This window comes from Heterocephalus glaber, unplaced genomic scaffold (assembly GCF_053883595.1).
Source record: "Heterocephalus glaber isolate CG9 unplaced genomic scaffold, H.glaber_assembly_v1.0 deba00000347, whole genome shotgun sequence".
NCBI lineage: Eukaryota > Metazoa > Chordata > Mammalia > Rodentia > Bathyergidae > Heterocephalus > Heterocephalus glaber.
Window position 1 is genome coordinate 18,980,484 of NW_028258143.1, and position 9,345 is coordinate 18,989,828.

Genomic DNA, 9,345 nt, shown 5'->3' on the forward strand with positions numbered 1-9,345 from the left:
ACATCCCCACATCTCACACCTTCCCAACCCCACTAGTCTTGTTTCAAACACCTTTTGTCCTGTTTTCCCATTTCTGCCAGACTTGGTGTTCAGTGGCTTAATTTACATTTTAATGGCTTCTGATGCAAGAGAGGAAATGAATAGGAAATGGCCTTCATTTCCCCCTCTTTTACCAGCACTCCTATCACTTTTCCAATGCACTGAAAAGCAGCTATTTTTTCACTCATGATAATCTTCACAACACACAAGAAAGGACCTTTTTGTTATTTACACAAATGGATGGAAAAGAAGTTTTCTGATTATAGCAGCTCTCAGCTATCTGTGGATTAGAACAAAGTCCACAACTCTTAAATTTCAGCAAATATATGTTTGTCTAGTTAGTACAGCTTGGAGGGTTCACCACAAAATTGGACCTATCTTACATCCTCCTAATTCTCATTCATAAGAACAAAACAAATAAGCACATAAACAAAACACTGCTCTTGGGTTCATATAAAGTTATTACAGCTTAGCACAATAAGCATACTGAATCCCTCCAAGACTGACAGGCATGACCAAGCAAAAGTTCTTCCGAGGACATTCTTCTTCCATACGACAGAATAATCTTTCTGAAACGTTGTGTTACTGCCTTCCATAAAAACTTTACAGGGATGCCCATTGTCTTCAGGCTGAAATCTAGACATCATAGTTTGACAATAAGGATCTCCATCACCTAACCTCCTTGTTCTCTCCAGACTCATCTCTCTACACATCTTTTGTTTCCCAGTCTTGGATCCTCTCCATACTGGCTACTTTTTCTAGCACAGTGGCCTGCTCCACTCTCCCAACTGTGCTTACTCAGCCAGACTCAGCTCAGGTGAAGTCTTACAAACACTACCTCCTTAGGGAAGCCTTCCCTGACTGCCCTTGCTTGTTCTGCTTTGCACTCTGAGATGATTGTGTACTTTCCTCCTCCATAGCACCAAATTTAGTAGCCATTCTTGTTCTTAACCATTATCATCCTTGTCAGTTAAAAAAAAGCCGAAAACCAAGACCAGACCAGGCCACAACAAGCCTTAATTGCAGGGACAATCTGCCAGGCTGTCTCTGAACAAAGGAGAGATGAAAGCAATATTGCTGGGGCAGGGGGCGCTTCTTATAGGAGCTGGGGTGGGGTTAAGTGAGGTAGTGGCTAGGGACTGGAGGAGCCTGTGACGTCACTAGTTGCTAGGAGGAGAGCAAGTATTAGGTCACTCTTTTGGTGGGAGTAGGGGCATGTTGGAAAAAAGGTAGCTATTATATACAGCAGCCACCCTAAATCGGAGGGAAATCTATCAATCCTGTCAGGAAAAAAGAATATTTTTCATTTATTTTTCCCCTGTGCTTCCTGAAAATAACATAGTTGATAGGTCTCCCACCACCTCAGCAGCTATTATGTATAGTAGCTGCCCTCTTCCTATGGTGCCTTGCCCCCTCCCCTGTGTGACATCATGCCAAGATGGTTGCTCCCACCAAAGAATAAACCCTTCTTCCCAGCATGCCCCTGTTCCCGCCTAGAAAGTAACCTAATACTTGCTCACCTCCTACCACCTAGTGACATCATGGGCTCCTCCATTCCCTAGTCACTACCTCACTCAACCCCACCTCTGCCCCTACAAACCCCACCCCAGTTCCTATAAAAGACTCTCCCTGCCCCGGCCATATTGCTTTTGTCTCTCCTTTGTTCAGAGACAGCCCGGTAGATCTATTCCCCTAATAAAGGCTTGGTGTGGCCTGGTCTGGTCTTGGTCTTCGGCCCTTTTACCTGACAATAGTAATTTAATAAGTGAACAAACAATGGAATAAACAAATTCATGAGTCAAGGTAAAGAATACAAGTAGAATTATCCAAAACCATCATTCCAAAGACCACAATTTTCCTGAATGCATCCCCTAATTGTGAAGCCAGAGAGCCCACAAACTACCTGGAATTGCCATATAAGTAACAAACTTAGAGTCATTAAGTTCTAAGAGAATCCAACTTTGCCGCATTCCATCATGAAGTACAGGTCAACATTTTGCAAGGGAGCAAGTTGCTCACTGTAGCTCTACCTATCCACAGCATTAAAACTTCATTAAAGTCCATCTGCAGAGCCAGCATGAGCTTTTAACAAGACCATCTCCAGCCCAGCTGGAGGCTAAGGTGTTGTTTGTGTTGTTTCAACCTAAATAACAAAGAGACTCCCATTAGTAATACTCAGTTTATTCAGAGTAACAGAGGATTGAAATCTGGAATTTGCATGCTATGGGAACCATCAACAAACCCAAGGAAGTTAAAGCAAGAGGAATCTCTTAAAAGCAGAAGAGAGCTGGGAATTTAGCTCAATGGTTTTGCCACCTGCCTCAAGCGTGAGGACCCAAGTTCAACCCCTGGTACCAAAACAAACTAAAGAAAGCAAAAGAGAAAAGCACAACAAAACAAACAAAAGAAGGCAAAAGAGAGAAGCACGTGTAGTTTGTCTTGAAATAAAGAGAACATCAATTCCAGGGATTTATCACAGGAGTTGCTGTAGGTTCATTAATGCAGAGACAGTGTGTCAGGCAAGCAAGTATTTTTCTGTATCAACCAGTGGTCTCTGTGACATTTAGAAAGCTACAGTTCAGAAAGTCCTTAAAAAAAGTCTGTTACAGGCTTCTGTGTAAAAGCTTCAGAGTCTTTGTAATAGTCATAATCACAGGCATGTGTACATGAGGGCTGTCAGTTCCTAACCTCATTTGGATTTGATGCAAGTTACGCTGTCTTGATATTGACAACTTTCAAAATTGCCAGCAGCCTCCTGGTCGGTCCCTTAAAGTTGCACTTCCAACTTGAGGACTTGAATGTGTAAACCTTAACACTACCACTGAAATTGAGGTCTCCTGGAACTAGTTCTCAATTATTCATGACAACAGGAGGCAACCTAGATATCTTAGTTCAGTCAAAGATATAAATACTTCATTTTAGCCAATGTTTTTTACTTCATCACCATCACCATCAATAATATGCTACTTTTTGTAAAGTGTCCAGCAATATGTCCCATATGTTTTAGAAGAGCATAAAATAATCATATGTGGGGAAATATATATATTTTATAATCATGACAGTCAGGAGGATGATATACTTAATATTTACTTGGAAAAAGTGCACAAGAAAAGCAATAGGACTTGATTTTTTTAAAGGAAGCAGAGACACAGCTGTTCGTCTGGGGAGGTGGAGTACATGCCCTGTTCCCTATTCCTCCCTCTAAGAGCAACATACTGTAGTTTGGATCTTAAATGTCCCCCAAAGGCCCATGTGTTAAAGGGATAGTCACCAGCTTGGTGCTACTGAAAAGAATGGAAACTTTAAGAGGTGGGAACTAGTAGGAGGTTTTCTCATCACTGTAGGTATGTCCTCAAAGAAAAGTGTGGGACCCCAAACTTCTAGTCTTTTTTTACTTCCTAACCATGAGGTAAGCAATTCTGCTCTAACACATGCTTCCACCATGATATACCACCTGGCCACAAGTTGAAAGCAACTTATAGCCAACCGTCAGAGACTGAAGCGTCCAAAATAAAGCCTACCTTTCTATAAGCTAGCCCAGACATTTTGTTATAGTGACAGGAAGCTGACACACAAGTTAAAATCCTAGACATTACATATGAAATAAACATAAAAAGACCCTGAAAGGTAGAGAGAAGAAGGCAGACAGGTTAGGGACCTCAGTGTCTGAGGCACAACCCAGTGGAAAGTTGCACAGATCTTTTCTGCTGCTTATACAAGACATGGTGCTGAAGAAGCCAACAACCTGGAAATGCCAGTAAGAACAGACCAAACACAAAAGCCATCCAAAAAGCCTACTTTCCTTAGTAAAAGGCTCCCAAAAGGGAGCAGCTTCTCTAAAGGCTGATGACTTTTAAACAATAAATCATTTGACTCCAATCAAACACAACAGAAAAAAGTATCACCCCACCCAGGCCAGCAAAGGCTGGCAGGATCTTTGACTTCCAACTTCTTCATGCTGTATAAATGTGTGAAAATGTGCTGTACTCACTTATGGGGGTGGTGTCAGAGATGGAAGAGTTGGAAGCTAGACTTTCATCTCTGCTGGGAAATAACATGATCTCCCACACCCACAATGTCAGTGAAGACCAACTGGAAAGCCTGGACTCCATCAGTGACAAGTCAGCCACCTAGCAGTTACCAGCTACTCCAGTCCCTCCATTTCAGGTGGGGTCAGAGGAGGATGAGGGGAGAGACAAGATTTTTACCACCATCCAGTGTTAATGGATGCACCTCCTTCACTGTGCTACCACTAGAGGCCATGTAGGAACATAACAAGGCACCCTCCTCATTCCTGTAAACTGGAGTCAACAAAATCCTGCCCAGCGGTAACATGGAGCCTCAATCCCCTCAGGGTCAACAGAGGGCAAGTAAGGGACAGGGATTCCCATCTTACTGAGAACTGAGATGATGGCCCCTCACAGAGCAAGTTAGAAAAAATACCTAAAATGGAAGTCTAAATAAGATCCAGAATCTTATAACTTAATACCAAGTATGTACAGGTTTCAAATTTTAAAATCATCATACAAAAATGACATACATTATATCTTGTGTGTTTGACTTATTTTATTTAACATTATATTCTCAATTGTATCCATTTATCTACAAATGCCTCTCAAGTTTACCTTTCTTTATGGCAGAGTAGTACTCTGTTATAAAAGCCATATTTTCCTTATCCATTCATCTGTTGATGGGCATATATGCTGTTTCCAAAATCTAGTATTATAAATTCTGCTGCTATGAACATGGGTATGCATTGACAAAGTTTTGTGCTATTATCTGTTTTTTCTTCTTCATAAAAAAAGAATCATTTTTTGTCAATTTTTTTGTGTTAACTATTATTATTCTCTTATTACTTTGTTAGGAAATTTTCTTTTTTCTTTTTTTTTTTAAATTGTCTTTATTTTTTGTTTGTTTGTTTTTTGGTACCAGGGATCGAACTCGGGTCCTTGCACTTGAGCAGCAGGCAGCGAAACCAATGAGCTAAATCCCTGGCCAGGAAATTTTATTTTTTCATAAAATAAAAAAACTATAGAAAAATAAAAATAAAAGCATGACATTAAGAAAAAATACTGCACAAAGAACCAGGAAAATCTCAACTTTCATGGAGGAGAGGGGAGCAAGAGATGAAAAAAGTTCATCAAAGAAATAGGAATTCTCAGTGAAGAAGATATAAAAAAATTACCAAATGGAAATTTTAGAACTGGAAAGTATATTAACCTAAATAAAATTTAGTAGATGGATGCAACAATAGAATGTCTATGCCAGAGGAAAGAAAGAAATAATAACCTAGAAAATAGAAATTATACAATCTAAACAACAAAGAGAAACAGAAATATATACATACATATATCTATGGAGAACCCTAAGTGACTCCATTTAGTTCCTCTGACCTGTTTTCTCTTTGCAAATAGCTTATCCCAAGTTCCAAGAACAGGGAGCTTTGCAGGCAGACACTCCACCATGGGACAACCTCAGATAATTATCTCCAGCCCGCAGCCAGATCAAGATTGCTATCTTCTTCGCAGACTCTGTCTTTGTTCTTTCCCTGTGTAATCCTGGAGCTATTGCCAGTACCTGGAGGACACTACTAGGTCACTAGTTCCATCTCCCCTGTGTTGGGCACCCTGAAATCAATTCCTTTCTGATGCACCACCATTTGTCTCTTCGTTTGCTGTAGGATGAGTAGCCAGACCTGGTCTGTTGAGACCTCTGGAGTCAGGCTTTCTTGCCTGGGATTCTGATAACAACGAACTTAGATATCTTATAATACAGACACGGGCTTTGGTCTCAGTGTCTTTCACAGAGGTTCCAGCAGTGTCATATTAGGACAGAATATCCAGTGGTTCACAGTTTCTGTGGTCTATCACAGACACTAGTAGGAGGGGCCAAGGAGAAATTGACTATTTTCAGTGGAAAATAAGTGGTGGTTACTAATTATGATGACCTTGTACTTTGGATCTGGATTTGCTGCACCATTCTTTACAGTGAGGCACCAACTACTTAAGAAATGAGGACATTTTGATTCATCCATTTAACTGATGTGAAGAATATCCCCAGAGGTTCAGTCTCTTCAGGAATGAATCAAACTCTTGAACTAATGTAGCATACTAGAGGTCTAAATAAACTAATGATATAAATGCTCTCTCCTCTGAAAAAGTAAATGTGATAACTGAATATGTGCTTATTTTATTATTTAGGCACTTCTCTAGTATTAATTTTTTAATAAAGAATTGTGTCTGAGTTAACTTTGTTCATAATTTTAGATTCTGAGATTTAAATTTTTGACATCCAGGTCAGGACCTGGGTGAAATACAAATTTGACTTTGTTTGTCCTACAATAACTATTTTAAGTTAAAAAAAAAAAAAGAAGAAGAAGAAAGACATATTTTTGGTCTTCCTCTTTACCTTGAAGGAATGATTGGTCTTTCACCATGAGTAAAAATCCTGAGGAAAACTAGTAGTGTGTAAAGACTAAAGTTATGATTACTCAGGTAGTTAAGAGCTTCATCTTTTTTATCCAGACATCTAATCCAAAACTCAAAATGTTGCCTCAGTAACTGTTCTGCTGATCAGTAATTGGTCTTGTTTAGACTGAATAAAAGAATACTTAAAGTGAGAAAAAAATATAGACACTCAAGCTGTCTGTATAATTTCTTAATACTGCATGTAAATGTGTAAATACCAAATAGTTTCTCTGGTGTGAGAAACTGAAAATGTAAATAAGGACTAAATGTATAATAGGTAATGTGAAATGGGAAGAAAAGGGGCAAAGGGGAAGGAAGTGGGAGGGCTAGGGGAAAGGATAGACGGGAATGGGATTAATATGACAAAATGGAAAAATAGGAACAAAATCTTTGCAAATAGGGAGGACTAGAGGGGTTGAAGGGAGGGCTGGGCAAGGATGAAAAATAAGAACCAAGAGAGACTATGTAAAGGTGCAAATTTACAATGATGAATGTCATTATATTGTATACCTAAAATGTACCAATGATTAGAATGAATAATCGATAATGTAAAATAGGAAGAAAAGGTCCAAAGGGGTAGGGGTAGTGGGAGGGGCAGGGGAAAGGAAAGAAGGGAAAGGAAAAAATGATGAGAAATGGAAAAAATGGAAATAAAGTCTTTGTAAATAGGGAGGGGTGGAGGGCGTGAAGGGAGGGCTAGGAATGGGGAAAAAATAAGAACCAAGATGCATTATATAAAGGTACAATTCCCAATGAGAAAAAAAAATGCATGTAAATACACAGCTATCTCAAAATTAAAAGTTTAATTAAAAAAGTAGAAAGCCAAAGAGATCTTAAGGGACAAGTCACAGAAGAGCAAATAAACACAGCAAGTAGAGTTGATAGAAAAAGTTTAATATTACTAATCATTGTAGCCAAGACAGTTTTTTTGTTTTTTAGCAAGAAATAAGTTTCTAGCAGTTCCTCCACATAATGGAGCAAAGCTTCCTTTTTGAACTTTAGTATATTAATAGAATAATAACTTTGTAGAGTATCTTTGAGCCCGGAACTAGGGTATACTGTATATCTTCCATGGATTATCTCATTTAAGCCTCATCAGGATCCCATAGAAAAAAGTGCTTGTCTAATCCCTCTTTACAAGATTAGAAAATTGAGGCTTAAAGAGATTAAGAAAATTACCCCAAATAAATCAGTTTTAGTAAAGCCCATGCCGGCTATTTAGCTCAGTTGTTCTGGTGCCTTCCTCACAAGCACAGGGTCCTGAGTTCAGTCCCCAGTACCAAAAAAAAAAAAATGGTAAAGCACAAATTCAAAGTCAGGGAATCATTTACAGAGAGCACGCTATAAACCCCAATACTTTACAAAAGCCACTTTCCCCAGGCAGGCAGACCTCCTGGAAAGAGCAGATCCATTTGCATATGGAGTCCAGCAGCCTTTCTGACATCAAAGTCTTTCCCCCACCCCGCTCTCAGATTCTGAACTTGCATCTTGGCTGGACCAAGTGTTCCTGACTCTTTGAGGGTTAGAGAGAAGGAGATCTTGTATCAGAGGGACCCCACCAGGAGGGAGAAGGCAGCTAATGGCCCAGTACAGCAGGGACCCCTGAGTTCTGAGATAATACAATATCTGGGTAATACCGACAACGCTATAAACATGCCCCTCACCCTCTCAGCACAGTGAGCTTGGTCTAACTGCTGGACTTAAAAACAAAGGAGAGCCTCTGTGGAGTCCACATATCAGCAAAGGAACTGTTTGAGTTTGTCTTTTCTTGCATCCTTCAGGACAGCCTCTGGCAGAGGGGCAGTTTTGTTTTTCCAGGTACCCTGTTTCAAATTATGAGGAATCAGAGTAGTTCTACCCCATGGTTCTTGCATGAGGAAGAGATGGGCAGCTGGGCAGCCTCAAGAAGGACAAATTGAACTTCCTCCAAATAGTGGCTATAAATGCTTAAATAATCCTTTGGAGAAATTAGAGTGATATGATCACATTTGTACCCTCTGTAACTAAAGCAACTAATTGTCAAGGAATTATATATTCAAATAACATTAAAATGCCATTTCTTAAATTTCTGTGATAGGCAAAATATTATACTTCATGGTGATAGAGGAGCTTGATAAAATTGGAACTCTTACACAGTGCTAAAGGAACTTAAATGGATACAGTTCTTTTTTGGAAAGCAGTATAGCACTGTACATCCCAACCTCTACAGAAGCAGAGATGTCTGGGAAAAGAGGCTCCCTGTGACATTATCTACAACAGTGAAAAAGCAGGTATATATAAGGGAAGTTTAAATAAGTTACAAATATCCATGCAATGAGATATTGTGTGTCAGTAACTTTATGAACAATATGTTTATTAGTATAATAAAATGTTTATAATGTTCAGTAAAAGAAAATGCAACAAAAAACAAGACATAATAATATATATATAATAAAATTCCAAATATATAGAAATATTTACATAAATATATGTGCACAGGGAAAAGTTAAGATAAAAACACAACACACAAATCTCCATATCTCTCAGGGATAGGATTACAGAATAGTGTGATGTTTGACTTATTTTCCAATTTTCTAAAAATGCCAAATTTCTGAACTAGTATACATTTATAATGAAGAGAAACAATTAAAAGAAAAAGTGCTCTCTGAGAGGTTACTGATGAAGGAGATAAACCAAGAGCAAGTGGAATAAAAGCTGAAGCAGATAAATGAGTGAGCGAAAAGGTGATTCCACGTATTTAAGTGCACACATATGCTTTTATGGTTGTTAGAAAGCTGCTGGCCAGAGGAAAATGGATGGTTTATGTTTATTATTTATCACTGTCATTGCCTGAGAAATG

The 9,345-nt window shown here is 39.0% G+C and overlaps 1 pseudogene; it reads left to right on the forward strand.

Annotated features, from left to right (window-relative positions):
• The first annotated feature begins 4,372 nt into the window (after window positions 1-4,372).
• On the forward strand, window positions 4,373-6,053 carry LOC101702579 (cytochrome c oxidase subunit 7C, mitochondrial pseudogene; annotated as a pseudogene).
• Window positions 6,054-9,345: the final 3,292 nt, after the last annotated feature.